Source organism: Nyctereutes procyonoides, unplaced genomic scaffold, assembly GCF_905146905.1.
Source record: "Nyctereutes procyonoides isolate TBG_1078 unplaced genomic scaffold, NYPRO_anot_genome, whole genome shotgun sequence".
Lineage (NCBI taxonomy): Eukaryota > Metazoa > Chordata > Mammalia > Carnivora > Canidae > Nyctereutes > Nyctereutes procyonoides.
The window spans coordinates 13,122,558-13,139,965 of NW_026575020.1; positions in this window are offsets into that span (position 1 = coordinate 13,122,558).

A 17,408-nucleotide genomic window follows, 5' to 3' on the forward strand; every position below is an offset into this window, starting at 1 on the left:
TTTAACAAATATTTTTTCTAGATATAGCTGTTAATGTATCTTACCAGCCTGAGTTGTCACTTTCACACAAAAGACAGCAAGTTCTAACTCCTACAGGACATGGTGCACAAGTTTGGCACTCTGAATCTCTCTGACAAATTCCTTGGTATTCTCCTTCATTTTTTTCCTCATATGATACAATACACATAAAATATTTTACGTGACTGAATTCTTAGTATGTGTATATTTCAGTATCCCTTTTTCGTTTAATACTATAACATGTTCAGTCACCTTGTTATGAACAACTCTCTGTAAATATATTTATTTAATGGGTATGTGATACTCATTTCTATGACTGGCTCATACTTTTCTGAGATTTTCCTCTGTTGTTCAGTGTTTAGGCTTTTCCTTTCAGTTTTTCACTATCATTTATAATATTGTGATACATAAATTTTTACCTGAATTTTATGTAGTTCTCATAAGAGTGGCAGAAATGAATATTTTGATCAAAAACAATGGACATTTTAAGGGCTTTTATAGTATTGCTAAATTGATTTCAAGAATACAACTAAGGGTGCCATTGGTTAGGTGTTAGACTCTTGATTTCAGTTCAGGGCATGATCATGGGTCATGAGATCGAGCGCCACCCCTCCCTCCCGCAGCCTCTGCCCTCAGTGGGAAGTCTGCTTGAGATTCTTTCTCTCCCTCTCTGCCCCTCTCCCCACGCTCGCATGCATCTCTCTCTCTCTCTCTCTCTCTCTCTCTCTCTCTGAAATAAATAAATCTTTTTTAAAAAAAGAATACAATTATATACTATACCCAAATATATGTTATTTTCATTCACATATGTGATTGATTATAAGTTAGACTGGGTTGTTTCATGTTTGTTAGCTGGAACTAGATTGATAAATAAAGAATGTTATTAAAATCTGAAGGAAGTCAAAAAATATATAAAGGAAAAAACTAAAAGTATAAAAATAATTAAGTTCCCAAAGTATAGGCTTAGACTCAGAAAAATTAAAGTACCTAATATTGTATATTTAACATGTATCAGAAACTTTGTTGTTTATGTGAAACTATCTTTTATCCTCATGACAAATGTATAATATGGTTAGAACATTTTCCAACTATAATATCCCAAGCAACTGACTCATTTAACTGAAAAACACTGATAAGTCTGGCTTTGGGTAGAGCCTAATTCAAGGTCCCAAATGATGCTTTTTCTATTTGTTACTCTGACTTCTTCTGTGTCTGCTACATTCTTAGCAATGAATGGTTCCCAAGAGCTGGGGCCAAAGTCTTACTGCATTTCACTGACTCTCACCAGGTCACATTTCTAGAATTGTGGTGATGCAACATTCTTATTGGGCAGATTTTACTCACACATAGTAGCATCTAAAACACATGAGCTATGAATAGGGTAGTGGGCCGCACCATAAAGAAAACTGGGGACTCTGGTCAGAAGTGTCAGTGGACATTGTGCAGCAAGTAACTCTACTACAGGCACAGACTCTTACTAAACACAGTTTTATAGATAACAAATTGAGGCTAGGAGAGCTTATTTGGCTGCTCCAAGATCACACAGTTAGTATGCCATCAAGAGTGATCCAAATGCACTATCCCATTTATCTGATCCAAGGAGAAACACTGAAGAGCTTGACAGAGCCCCCAAATCTCTGACCCAAACATAACCTCATTCTAGCCCTTTTAGGGCTGGTAGTTTGCCTGGATTCCTCCTTCAGCTCTGGGTCTCCACATAATTGCATTCATTCAGACTGAATGCATTTATTCATTCAGCCCCAAGAGGAGACTTCCACTCATTCTAGCTTCTGGTTTAATGAAGTCACAGTTATTATTATAGGATTTGAAGGGCAGACAGGCTTGAGTTCAATCTTGTCTCTGAAAAATGTACCTTGAGAATTTTTACATGGAGTAAATAATAGTCCCTACTTCATGTGATGGTTGTGAGAATTAAGTGCACTCATGCATGCAAAGCTGTTGAGAGACATGTCTGCTCCTCATTGGTACCCATCGACGATCGGCCATTTTGGGGCATGAAAGGCATTGTCACCACCTCCTTCTGTGCTATTGCTACCCATCCTCAGGAAAGATCACTTACAATTTCAAATCCATCATCTAAAGTTGAGTGTAATGCATGATAGAGAGAAAACTAAACCAAGGATCATTCTTCAATAGCAGAGGATTTAATCCCTCCTTCAGATTGGAATTTTTCTGATTAACAAAGAGGTGAATGTTGTGAAGGGGAGTCTATACTTATTTCTTAACTCATGAAATTTTTATTCCACTTATTCTTAATAGCTTATCTCCCCACTCTGAATTCTTTCTTACTCATTAGATATTTTGACTTACCAGAGGCTATATTTACATGCTTTAGATGAACACATTTTTTTGCTAACAGAGCCCCCAGCTTCACTCACATTTTTCTTGAATCATGGTGAGTTCATTTTCAAGTTTATTTGAGGGGAAGGAGGCTACTCTGTGCACCATGCCAGTAATGTTTGTGTGTTACTCCTAGTGCTAGTCAGGGTTCTGTAGAGAAATAAAACTAATGGGATGGAAAGAGAGATTGAAAGAGGTATGAGGAGTGACTCTCATGACTATGAAGGCTGAGAAGTCCCACAATCTGCTGTCTTCAAGCAGGAGACCAAGGAAAGCTGGTGATACACTTTTTTTTTAATAATAAATTTATTTTTTATTGGTGTTCAATTTGCCAACATACAGAATAACACCCAGTGCTCATCCCGTCAAGTGCCCCCCTCAGTGCCCGCCACCCAGTCACACCCACCCCCCGCCCTCCTCCCCTTCCACCACCCCCAGTTCGTTTCCCAGTTAGGAGTCTTCCATGTTCTGTCTCCCTTTCTGATATTTCCTACCCATTTCTTCTCCCTTCCCCTCTATTCCCTTTCACTATTATTTATATTTCCCAAATGAATGAAACCATATAATGTTTGTCCTTCTCCGATTGACTTACTTCACTCAGCATAATACCCTCCAGTTCCATCCACATCGAAGCAAATGGTGGGTATTTGTCATTTCTAATGGCTGAGTAATATTCCATTGTATACATAAACCACATCTTCTTTATCCATTCATCTTTCGATGGACACCGAGGCTCCTTCCATAGTTTGGCTATTGTGGACATTGCTGCTAGAAACATCGGGGTGCAGGTGTCCCGGCGTTTCATTGCATCTGTATCTTTGGGGTAAATCCCCAACAGTGCAATTGCTGGGTCATAGGGCAGATCTATTTTTAACTCTTTGAGGAACCTCCACACAGTTTTCCAGAGTGGCTGCACCAGTTCACATTCCCACCAACAGTGTAAGAGGGTTCCCTTTTCTCCGCATCCTCTCCAACATTTGTGGTTTCCTGGCTTGTTAATTTTCCCCATTCTCACTGGTGTGAGGTGGTATCTCATTGCGGTTTTGATTTATATTTCCCTGATGGCAAGTGATGCAGAGCGTTTTCTCATGTGCTTGTTGGCCATGTCTATGTCTTCCTCTGCGAAATTTCTGTTCATATCTTTTGCCCATTTCATGATTGGATTGTTTCTTTGCTGTTGAGTTTAATAAGTTCTTTATAGATCTTGAAAACTAGCCCTTTATCTGATATGTCATTTGCAAATATCTTCTCCCCTTCTGTAGGTTGTCTTTTAGTTTTGTTGACTGTATCCTTTGCTGTGCAAAAAGCTTCTTATCTTGATGAAGTCCCAATAGTTCATTTTTGCTTTTGTTTCTTTTGCCTTCGTGGATGTATCTTGCAAGAAGTTACTGTGGTCGAGTTCAAAAAGGGTGTTGCCTGTGTTCTCCTCTAGGATTGTGATGGAATCTTGTCTCACATTTAGATCTTTCATCTATTTTGAGTTTATCTTTGTGTATGGTGCAAGAGAGTGGTCTAGTTTCATTCTTCTGCATGTGGATGTCCAATTTTCCCAGCACCATTTACTGAAGAGACTGTCTTTCTTCCAGTGGATAGTCTTTCCTCCTTTATCGAATATTAGTTGACCATAAAGTTCAGGGTCCACTTTGGGTTCTCTATTCTGTTCCATTGATCTATGTGTCTGTTTTTGTGCCAGTACCACACTGTTGTGATGACCACAGCTTTGTAGTACAACCTGAAATCTGGCATTGTGATGCCCCCAGATATGGTTTTCTTTTTTAAAATTCCCCTGGCTATTGGGGTCTTTTCTGATTCCACACAAATCTTAAAATAATTTGTTCTAACTCTCTGAAGAAAGTCCATGGTATTTTGATAGGGATTGCATTAAATGTGCAAATTGCCCTGGGTAACACTGACATTTTCACAATATTAATTCTGCCAATCCATGAGCATGGAATATTTTTCCATCTCTTTGTGTCTTCCTCAATTTCTTTCAGAAGTGTTCTATAGTGTTCTAAGTGTTTTTAGGGTATAGATCCTTTACCTCTTTGCTTAGGTTTATTCCTAGGTATCTTATGCTTTTGGGTGCAATTGTGATACACTTTTAATCCAAAACAGAAGGCCTGAAAACCAGGGGAGCCAACGGCGGTGTAAGTCCCAGTCTGAGTCCAAAGATCTAAGAACCAGGAGCGTCAGTGTCCTAGGGTAGGAGAAGATAAACGTTCCAGCTAAAGCAGAGAGCAAATTCACTCTGCCTCCCTCTTTCTGTTCTATTCAAACCCTCAAAAATTGGATGATGCCCACCCACACTGGTAAGGATGATCTTCCTTACTCAGTCTGCTATTTCAAATGCTAAATCTCTTCCAAAAGCATGCTCACACTCAGAAATAATGTTCTACCAGCAATCTGGGCACTCCTTAAGGCCCAAATAAATTGACATGTAAAATGAACCATCACACCTGAACTCCTGAAATCCCAGCTGTAGAAATAATCTAGAATATAAGAGCCATCCAGGTCAGTCTCCACTGCCACATAAGGGAATGACCACCAACTGGTAGCTGTTTGATATGTCCACTTTTTATTTAAATATTTGTTTATAAACAGCTGTCAGTTCTCTTATTGAAATTCTCCAGGAACAAATCAGAATTCAGGAGTCAATTCCAGGAATTTTTTTTTATTCTTAAAAATCAAAAGGTCATATTCTTTTACTTAATCCTGATTGTCATACAGTGTTGAATTGCATACTGTCATACAATATTCAGTAATAAAATGCCTATTCGAGTATTAATCATTAAAGTAATTTTCATTTTATTCTTAAGTGATAACTAAGCACTTTGTAGACACACTTTGGTGATGAAAAATATAGGAATTTACAATTCCAAACTTTACAGATTTGACTTGTAAGATGTCAATCTTGTAAATCCTTCGTTTTTACTAAAGACCATTTCTTTGTTGGGGCACCTGGGTGGCTCAGTCAGTTAAGCATCTGACTCTTGATTTCAGCTCAGGTAATGATCTCAGGGTCGTAAGATCAAGCCCTGCATCAGGCTTTGTGCTCACCAGGGAGTCTACTGGAGATTCTTCTCTCTTTCCCTCTCTCTCTCTGCCCCTCTGCCCCCCACACTTGCACAAGTATGTGCATGCTCTCTCTCATTCTCTCTCACTCAGAAATAACCTTTTTTTTAAGACCATTTTTTTCATTTATTGACTTACAGAGTTATCCTGTGGTAGTATAATAATCATGGTGATTATAATGTGATATACTAGTAATAGTAGTAGTTCTTGTGTATTGAAGACCTACTATGTGCCAGGCACTATCCTGTGTGCTACACATAATTTCCTTATGCAATCCTCACAGTAACCCTGAGAATTAAGTATTCATATCTCCATTTTACAGAGGGTAACAGCGGATTTCAAAGAATTATGTTCAGAGTCTTATGATAGTAAGTAACAGTACCAGAATTAAAACCAAATATGGCTAACTCCAAAGCCTAGACTGTTTTAGAACTGAGTTTGCAATCCTTCAGAGTTTGAGTTTTAGAAATCTGGCTCTCTGCCATAGAATCTTATTTTTTAGCCCGAATGGTAGATCCAAGGAAGTGAAAGAGTGATTTGATTAAAGCCTGAAAGCTAGCAATGTAGGTAATTTTTTATGGAAGACAACACTGAGTCATGTGATCTGCAGAGTTTCCAGTAACTGAGACAATGGTGTTGCTATCATGATAATCCTCACACGCTTCAGTATACCACTCTGCCAACAAGAGCAAAGGACGATACCCACTCTGTGTGTCAGCATGTCTGATAAGATGTGTTTGAAAACTTGCTCCCTTAAGAAAGTAATCATTTATCAAGGAAACATCAAGAGATAAACCAGTCTTTTATTACTGACCAATGACTTTTTAAAAGCAACTCCCTACAAAAGCCACTTTGGATTACCCATCCATCGCAATATCAAAATGATCAAAGCAGTTTATGTCTCATGCTAAAGCCTTTTCTTATCTAAATGTTTCTTTGCCAACCTCTCTAGAATTCTCAAAGGCAATAGCAGTAGAATACAATCTGGGTCCTCGCAAGATGGCTCCCAAGGAACTTTTCCTTCCCTGCCATCCCATCCCTCTTCCTTGCTCCCCCTTCCCTCAGTCATCCCCTTGGATCTAAGTTTTCTAAAATCCCCAAATTAGGTATTAAGTACATGTTTATTCCATCACAATTTTCTCCTATAATCTGGGAGATAAAAATAACAGAAAGAAATGTCTGTTTGTAGTCTCATTTTATCCTCTACCGTCCCCAAAGTAAACTTCAGAATGCTGCTGGTCTCATGCCTCCTCTTTCTTCCTTGGGCCCAGTCCAAACAGGACAGCTTTGAGGGCGGACCCCACATATAGCTCCAGTTTAGAAAAATTACTATCACTTCAGGAATATGCAGACTGATTCTGAATGCACTTCTGGCATATCACCAGTATTTTTTTTAACCACTTCTATTTAAAAAACTAGAGAATAGGGTTATTTATTGGCAAAAGTAATTCTGAGAATCGATGACCAACAGGCAGCTTGAGAGACAGCCTGAAAGATGCCTTCTGACAAAATGCAAATAATCACAACCTGTAAGACCCCAGAATTCCTCACTGAAAAGATACACTAGAACTGCCTTCATTTGTCTTGAACTGCCTCGAAATGAGAAAAACTGTGGAATTGTGACATTTGTTTTAAAAGATGTTCAACATGACACTTAAAGGTGAAAGATCCATTTAGGGTGGATTGTTTTAAGCTTTGGAATGAGCAGTGTCTGATTGTTAAGTCATTCTGTAGGACTTTGGTTAGAGATGTAATGTGGGTCTTAGTTTTTCCTTCCTTAGGAAGGTGGTTCTGTGTAACATTCAATGACCACCCTCTATGTGCCATGCCCTATGCTAATGAGAGAAAACCAAGTAAGACAAGCATGGCTTCTGTCTTCAAGAAGCTTAAAAAAACTTTATGCTGGAGAAAGTGGCACTACAGATTCTAATATACTCAAATTAAAGGACTCATGATTGCATACCATCAGTTTTTCTATTGTCCTGTCATTTTTCCTTTCCAAAGAGAAGGATGTTGAATCCCGGAGAGAGAGAATAAATATGCATGCTGAGCAATGTTCTTTTTCCTGTGATGTTTAAAAGCAATTTTCTTTAAATGAAATTTAGATAGAAATTGCTAATATTGAAGTTAGTAATATTATCAGATATTCTGTGTTTTTACCCAAGAAGCATAAGAACTTCAGGCTTCATAGTGTTTCTTCAAATAGTCTTTTGTTTTTATAGCTTGAACCTTGACAACATGAAGACAGCTATTGACTTGGTATCCAGGGGTAGAAAAACACACCTGGTCCTAATGCATATGTTATTTCTTTCAATCTTCCCCCTCTCTCTATTCCTTCTCTTTGTGACTTCCCAGAGGAAATTCATATTTAGAATTTAACTCAGTAAGACACAAAGAGCTAGATAACATTCTCTGCTGGCAAGAAAGTGGCAGCTATTTCACTGGGTTGGGAGCTACAGTGGTGGGTGTTTTTGTAAGATTGACATCAATTTTTATTGTGTGCATCCATACAAAGCTGTATGAAGAACAGCAGGTTTAGATTGAGTCAGTTTGTAAGTTTTGTAAATTCAGACAACTCATTTATAACTTCTGAGCCTCAATTTCCACATCTATAAATTTGGCACTAAACTAGTGGTTCCCAGACTTTGCTATACATTAGAATCATCAGGAGAGCTTTTAAAAATCCTGATAACCAGGTTGCACATCAGACCAATCAAATCAGAATATCTCAGGGTGGGAGCATATGTGTGTGGTTCAAAGATCCCCAGGTGGTTCTAGTGTATAGCAAAGTTAAAGAACCACTACAGAAAACTGTGATTTATCCAGTCTTTTCCAACTCTAGTATTCTAAATTCCATGACTCTCTGAGCTTTAGTTTTTTCATCTTTATCATGAGGCTCAGGTTACTAGCAACTTACCTATAGCTTCAATAAGTCATAATCAAAATCTCAGTGGACTATTTTTTTTTTTGGAATTTGGCAAACATTCTAAAATTTTTATAGCAATGAAAAGTATCTAAAATAGTCAAGGAAATCTTGCAAAAAAATAATTGAGGGCTCAAGATTGTCAAACTGTAGTAATTCAGACATGTGGTATTAGTGTGAGGATAGACAAATAGATCAATAGAAGATCCAACACTTGACCCTCACTTACACCATCAATTGATTTTCAACAAAGGTGCCAAAAAGGAAAAGAAATTTTTTCAATGCATAGCACTGCAATGACCAGATAATAATTTGTAAAAGAAATGAATCTCAATCCCTACCTCACATCAAATATAAATATAAATTTTACATGAATCACAGACCTAAATGTACAAGCTAAAACTACAGTATAAAGTTTCTAAAAAATATATATATAAAATAAAATATTTGTGTTGAGATGCCTGGGTGGCTCAATGGTTGAGTGTCTGCCTTTGGTTCAGGTCATGATCCTGGGATCCAGGATCAAGTCCTGCATCAGGCTCCCCACAGGGAGCCTGCTTCTCCCTCTGCCTGTGTCTCTGCCTCTCTCTGTGTGTGTCTCTCATGAATAAGTAAATTTTAAAAATATTTTTTAAAAAATTTGTGAAGACTTCCTACACAGGACACCAAAAGTATTTGCCATTAAAAATGATAAATTAGGAGCACCTGGGTGGTTCAGTTGGTTGAGTGGCTGATTCTTGATCTTGGCTCAGGTTATGGGATTGAGCCCTGCCCCTACCCTGTCGGGCTCCACACCCAGTGGAGAGTCTGCTTAAGGATTTGCTCTCTCCCTGTCCTTCTGTGCCTCTCCCCACTCACGTGCACTCACCCACTGTTTCTCCAAAATAACAAATATTTTTAAATGATAAATTAAAAATTCAGAAGACTCTATTAAAAAATATGAATAGACAAGCCACAGACTGGGAAAAAAATACTCACATTAAGTAGGACTTAAATACAGAATATATAAAGAGTTCCTAAAACTCAATAACAAAAAGGAAAACAACCCAATTTAAAAATGGGCAAAATACATGAATAGAATAAACACTTTACAAAAGACATAAAAATAACCATTAAGCACATAGAAAAACATCCAAACTCATTAGACATCAAGATGATGCAAATGGAACTTAGAAGGAAATTGAAATGGAAATTCCTTGTATACATTAGAATGACTAAAATTAGAAACTGACAATGCCAAATGTTGCTAAGGATGTAAACTGGAATTCACATATATTGGTCATAGGAGAGTAAAATGGTATAATTACATTGGAAAATTGGTGATTGCCTATAAGGTTGAGCATGTCTACTCTTTTTACCCAACAATCCCATCCCCTGTTAACCTAAGAGAAATGAAAGTAGATGGCCATACAAAAACTTTTACATGAATGTTCATAGGATCATTATTCATAATAGCCCCAAACTGCAGATGACACAAATGTCCACCAAAAGGATGCTTGGATAAACAAATTGTTTATATTCATACTCAGCAATAGTAAAGAATAAACTACTTATACAAAAGCAGCATGGATGAATCTCAAAACTTCATTGAGTGAAAGAAGCCAGACACAAAAGAATATACACAGTATAATTGAATTTTTAAAGATTTTATTTATTTATTTATTTATTTATTTATTTATTTATTTATTTATTAGTTCATTCATTCATTCATTTTAGAGAGAAAGCACACCTGTGAGTAAGGAGAGGGGCAGAGGGAGAGGGAGAGGGAGAGAGAGAGAAAGACTCAGCACTGAGCACAGAGCCTGACATGGGGCTCAATCTCAGGACCCTGAGATCATGACCTAAGCCAAAACCAAGAGTCAGAAGCTTAACCAGCTAAGCCACCCAGGCGGCCTATGTTTACATTTATATAACAATGAAATCAAAATAGTGGTTCTTTATGCGTGTGAGGACGGAGGGTATGCAATAGACTCGAATTCTCTGGAGTTTTGGAAATGTTATATCTTGATTGCAGCGTGGGTTACATGGGTATATGTGTTTGTCAAACATTTACTAAAACTCATCAGACCGTATACCTAAGATCTATATGTAAATTATACCTCAAAAATTAAAATATAAGAAAATCACTTTTGGGGATCCCTGGGTGGCGCAGTGGTTTGGCGCCTGCCTTTGGCCCAGGGCGCGATCCTGGAGACCCGGGATCGAATCCCACGTCGGGCTCCCGGTGCATGGAGCCTGCTTATCCCTCTGCCTGTGTCTCTGCCTCTCTCTCTCTCTCTCTGTGTGACTATCATAAATAAAAAAATTTAAAAAAAAGGAAAAAAAAAGAAAATCACTTTTGTAAACTATAAACTGTTTTACAAGTACTAGGAAGTGTTTTAATTTTTAAAATTTTCAAGAAAAAGAGGAGTTTGAGATGGTTTGAGTGACAAACAGATGCTCAACAATCATATGGTACAGCGTATCCTATTTTCATCTGGATATTTGATGTGATTTGCTCCAATATGATGAGTGTGTTTTATACCTTAGAAAATGAGTGCAGTGCCTTCTAACCACTCTTACTATCAATTTAAAAAAAAAAAAAAGGACCTGGTAACAAGTACCATAAATGTGTACAGTCTTGAAGCTTGAAAGAGTGTTGGCACATTCACTTAGATATTGCAATTGCTGGTAATTTTAGTGATTTATTTAGTGAATTTTTATAGATTTAGTAATTTTACCTTTACATTGAAGTAAAAAAAAAAAAGAGTTTAAGACATGTGACACTAGAAATCACATTATCTAAAGCGAGTTCTATTGATAACCAAACCACAAAATGAAAGTATGTGCATGATGCTAAAAACTTAAAAACTGATTTAATATTTTATAGCAAAATCTCAACTGAGAAATTTCCAAGAGCAAAGCCCCCTCACCTCATTTTTAAACACTGACACATATCCCTATACACCTTCGATAAAGCACCAGGAGTGGCATTCATCTCTAGACAGGTCCCAAGAGCAGTGGGAACACTGAACCACAAGGACAGGTACCCAGGACAAAACCCCTCACTGCCCTCCTTCTTCCTAAGCATCTGTATATTCAGGTATAAAGAGCTGTTCCAGACAATGTTGTGAAGCTGACAGGGCTTGCTCTAATACCAGCCTTCTTTAGGAGCTTTAAAAATAGGTGAAGATCTCCCCGATGCAAGATGTTAGGCCTAGAGTGCTTCCCACATGCTCCTTCCCATCCCCAAAATCATTCTGTCAGGAAAGGCCCAACCTAGCATCATGTCAGCCATTAGATGGTCTGATACACAAAACAAGGAGCCTCTCTTTCAAAGCTTTTAACTTGGCATAAAGGTGCATCTCTTGTAGAGGGGAAGCTCATTAAGGGCTTTGCTCACTATTAATTACAGTACCTAAAATATAGTAGGTGCCATATGCATTTTGTAGACCATGCATCTTAATGAATGAATGCTGATCTCATGCCCCCCTTGTAACGAATCAATGAAGTTATATATTTGAAGTGTTAGCTGAGCACCTGACACATAGGTTGAATTTCTATTCCTTTTCCCCTTTCTCTTTATAAAGATTTTTCCTCCTTAAAGGAACTCTTTTCTCTTATTTGATGACTAGATCTTATTCATTTTAACCACCACAACCCAACTCTTTGAAAAGCAGGAAATAATCATTTATAGCTATCAAAAGATTGGTGACATCTTACCATGACTATGTTATGGTTTCTGCTTCCTCACCCAGCAGTAGACTTTTAGACACTGATTGAGAAACTAAACACCCTAAACTCTGATATTTGACAAAAGTCCCCAGAGAGATCTGGAAATGTTGTGTGTGTTTTTCCGTGTGGGGGGTGATTGAATGTACATGCGTGTGTTTGTGTATGAGAGAGAGGACTGATTTGTGAAACTCTAGCAGTGGACTTAAATGGTATAAACTACCCCAGAATACAAAAAAATATTATACAATTTCCAATTATAATTCACCTTTTAAATTTGTCTTAGAAGGTATAATGTCAAAAATACTCATAAGATCCTTTATTTTCCCTTTTTCTTCACAAATAAACACACTGTCCATCTTCTTAAGTCTAAAAAGAATCCAGTCAGGTGGTGTCTGGGTGGCTTAGTCAGCTAAGCGTCTTGACTCTTGGTTCCAGCTCAGGTCATGATCTCGCAGTCATCAGATCAAGCCCCACATTGGGCTCTGTGCACAGTGTGCAGTTTGCTTCAGATTCTTTCTCCCTCCCCATTTTCCCCTCCCCACTCACATGCTCTCTCTCCATCTCTCTAATAAATAAAAAGCTTAAAAAAATAAAATAAAAATAAAAGGAATCCAATCAGGGCTAATGATTTCCCATTTAACTTGATCCTAGTTTCACTTCATCTTATGGAATAGCCCAGCATAGGAAAGCACACCTCAGAACAGAAAGGGATGGAATCCAGCAGAGTATAAAAAGCAGGGTACTTTGGGAGGATTAACATTCTGTGAGATTTTTGTTTCAGTTTTATACATGCAATGTGTGTGTGTGTTTACAATGTCACAGTGTAAAAAAAGTTTTTCCTTAAGAGTCTTTTTTTAAAAGATTTTATTTATTTATTCATGAGAGATACAGAGAAAGAGGCAGAGACACAGGCAGAGGGAGAAGCAGGCTCCCTCTGGGGAGCCTGATGTGGGACTTGATCCCAGGATCCTGGGATCATGACCTAAGCCAAAGGCGGACACTCAGCCACTGAGCCACCCAGTCGTCCCTAAAAAAAGTGTTTCTTAATGGAAGTCACAGTCAAAGGAATTTGAAGGCCAATGCTCTGGGTAACAGCATAGAGTGAGGCAACAACCAAGATGAGAGAGTCCAAATCTGGTAAAAGAACAGGATTTAGGTGTGCCAATGTATAGAAGTGCAAGAGGTTCCAACACAAACAGGGAATTTCCAGGCAACCTAAAGACAGACTTTGTTTAGTTCATTGAGACAAGCTTAGCGAGGCGAGGGAAGAGAGGCAGGCAAATTCCTCTCAACTTCCCAAAAGAGGAACAATTGCCATAATTGTCAGAAACATGTCAGAAAGAACCCAAATTACCTAGAATGAGCTATGTAAAGTATGAAGCACAAGTCAGGATTCTGTTTATTCTGTGACTATATAAATATTGCACTATTTTTTGATAGAAAGGAATCTGTGACTACTTCAGTAAGTCATCTCATGGAGAAATCTACAACTACGATGTCCTTATAATCTGTTCCCTTCTCACAAAATTTTAATTGAGCCATGCCAGTGTCATTTAGGGTGACAGCAGGGGTGTGGTTGGGGACTGTGTGTGGTCTTTCCCTTGCAAACACATTCCTATTCTTTAGAGTATGAGGCAGAGACTGGACAGGCTGCTAAAGGCTTATTCTTTCGAGCTGCTGGGCTGAAGGTGGCATCCCATCCTCACCAAAGTCTGTAGGATCTTCTGGTCAGAAGCTACCAGCATCCCAGCCCAAGTCTGCCCCGAAACATCCTTCCTCCAGAACCTTCTTCTGCCTCCTTCCTTATTGCCCTGTCTTTTCTCCCTCCACATGCATGCGCACACTCTGGATGACTCCTGTATGCCTCTCCCTCTGTCTTTATTCCATCTAGCATTAAGGAGTTTCTCAAAACAAAATGGATAGTTGAAATTCATCTTCTTGGTTAAGAGAGGTCTCAGAGTTGGAGCAGTACAATGCTGGTATGTTTTTCTTCCTAGCTTTTCCATCATTAAGACTGAGTCTCGGGGCACCTGGGTGGCTCAGTCAGTTAAGCGTCTGCCTTCAGCTCGGGTCCTGAAATGGAACCCCAAGTTGGTCTCCCTGCTCAGCGGGGAGTCTGCTTCTCCCCCTGCCCTTCCTTCTCCCACCCTGTCCACCCCACTCATGCACATGCACTCTCTCTCAAATAAATAAAATCTTTCCAAAAAAAAAGACTGGGCCTCTCTCTCCCCACTCAGGACCCAAATCCTGCCTCTGCACCTGGCCTCATGACTTGGCATATAACCGCTGCAAACAGAGACTTCCAGTCCAGGTCATAAAACTGTTCTTTCTAAACCTCCCCTTGCTGCGGTCAGCCAGCTGATTACAACCCTCGTCACCTCCTACTGATTGGCTGGTGTCACACTGATCTCTCAGTCCAGTGTGTCTAGGACATCCCCACCTACAGCTGGTGATCCAGAGAAACTTAGTAACACCTTCTTTCATTTTCAAAAGCATTTCAGTGTGGAAAGTCACTTACCTAACCCTGTGCTGGGCCTGCTAGGTTAGCTGTCTTCCCTTGGCTACCCTTGGTCCATCCCTTCAGTCTACAGTTACAGGTTGGCCCAAATGACATCTCCTGACTCCCAGCATGCTCTTGAACTCCCAGAAAGGAAAGCTCCCCTAGCCAGATAGAGAAAACTGCAATGTTATCTTGGGGGTCTCTGCAATCCTATTTTAACATTTCCAGATCCTTTCCTGCTTAACAACCTTCTCCAACTTAGTGACTTAAAACAATAATTATCATTTATTACCCCTCATGGTTTCTATGGTTCAAGAATTCAGATGTACATATTTTGGGCAGATTGTCTCTGCTCCATCATGTCTGGGGCCTCAACCGGCACGTTCAGAGGTTGAGGGCTGAAATTATCCGGAGGCACATTCATTCACGCATTGATGCCGGCTGTCATTTGAGGCCAAGTAGTGTCTGCTGTCTGGAATACCACCCATGGCCTCTCCATGGGACCAGGGCTTCCTCCCCACACAGTGGCAGGGTTGAAGAACAAGTACCTGAGCCAGGTGGAAGCTGACCCTTATTATGATATAGGCTCACTTAACATCAATTCACATGGCATCCCTCCACTGTGCTCCACTGATCAAGGAGGTTGCAAACCACTGCCAAGATTCAAAGGAAAAGGACTTTAGACCCTCACTCTTCTTAGCAGGATAAATGTAGTCACATTGTAAGAAAATCATCTGGATGGCAGATGATGGATGGATGGATGGATGGATAGGTAGGTAGGCAGGTAGAGATAGATAGATGAGAGAGAGAGAGAGATCTAACTTTGGAAAGTAACCAACCACTTCATCCAAGCACCTCACCAACCATAGGCAAAATGTCACCATCTTTGTTAACTCTCTTCAATCAAAAATTTCCAAGGATAAGTCCTTTGATATTATTATATGGGGTGATAATTTCCTCATCAGGAATACTATTCAAATCCCTTATACTTGTGAGGCTTGTTACAGTTTCCCAAGACTTTCCATCTGCTCTTCACAGCCCTGTGAGGCAGAGAAGGCAGGGCTCACACTCCCCACTTTTCAAGCAAGAAGGGAAGCCAGGTAGATAATTTGCCCAGGGTCATAGCTGGGTCTCAGTGCAATCAGTCTAATGTGGAATTCTATTTCTTTCCAACACCAACTCTAATATCTGCTAATGAGAAAGCAGCAGAGCCCTGGGGTCTGAAACTGGGCTTTACACCAGATGAGCCTGAATTGGAATCCCGGTTCTACACATTGGTGGCTTAGAACAAAGAGCTTACCCACTCTGAGTTACCATTTTCTTACCCTTTGAATGAAGGCAGTATGATCACCTCATGTGTTTAGTTCCTGCTGTGGAACTAAACGATGTTTGTAAAGCACCTAGGACAGTGCCCCACACTTCTTTGGCTGTAGAAGAGAAGTTAATTTTAACAATAATGTCTGACATAACCTATTTAGAGCCCACCCTCAGGGAAGTAAGCACCAATCTTAGCCACGACAGACAGGAGATGCTCTACATCTGTGTGTAGATGGGACACCATCCTGAAATCACTCCTGTAAAAACAGTTTTATAGCAATTGGAAGAAGAAAACTTACAGAGGGCAACCATGCAAATATTACCAAACAGGATAGAGGCTAATAATGAAATCTCCAGCTCAAATGGCTACTGAGGACCGAGAGAGTTGCTTTGTCATGCAGAGCAAGTGGCTGGTAGATGACCCTGGACGGCCAACCTCCCGTCGCCGAGCACAGGGTGAACACAGTGGAGAGGCTGTCAGCAAAGTAACCTTTGGCTGCTGTTGCCATGTAACTCTGTATCATATCCATGTCTGTGAAGGTGGACCCTGAGCCATTAAAAGGCCCTGAGTTTCGCTCTTACAGTTTCAAGAGGACAGTGTTCTACTGGCAAAAGTTCCCATATAGTTGTCATTAATGGGAGACAAGGACCAAATTCATCAGCCTTTACAGTACTGAGATTTACACCATACAGGCAGGGGACAGTCCTAGAAGATGCCTCAGAGACCCGCAGGAAAAGGCATTTTGTTAGAGCTCAGAAGTAGTTTTTCTGTCTCTTCCATCCCACCACTTGGGCCTGGCTTTGAGGCCTCAGTTCTTCTTCCGGAGCCAACAGGACAGCAGACTGGCTTATCAGTAAGCCCAGGGGATTCTTAGAAATTACAAGCCAGTCCTCAGCTCCTTACTGTGTATAGTTCTCATTCCCGTCAGTGGGAAGCCTGTCTATAGGGCAGAGCATCTCAATCGACTTCTTTCTCTGCTTCACTGGTTCCCCATCAAACTTGCCCTGTGGCTGCTTTAAGTGTTGATGTCTTGGCATCAGAAAGCAGAGAGACAGCTCCATTTCTTCTGGCGCCTGAAGCACGGACTCCAGGGCAGCTCACCCTCCTCCCTGTGGGGTTGCTTTGGAATCCTCACTGTTTGTGAAGGAAGCCCACACTGGCCCCGTTGTCACTCAGTAGCAATGGGGAGTTGAAACCTCTTACGTGACCCTCCAGGGTACCCAAACCCCTGAATTCCCTACTGGAGTAACTCACTTTCTGCCACTGTGCTACCTTGGAGTTGAACAGGACTCTGTTTTCCAAAGCTCCTTCATGTGCTTGGTCTCCTGTGGTCTGACAGACCCTGTGAGGTAGACACCACAGAGGTAGCTGGTGCCATTTCACAGACGAGAAGACTGAGATGCAGATAGTTCCATCATGCAGCCAGTGAGTTGCGGGGCTGGGACCTAAACTCCCCACCCTTTGCACAGCTTTCCCAGGATGGCTGAGTGCTTTCCTTTCCC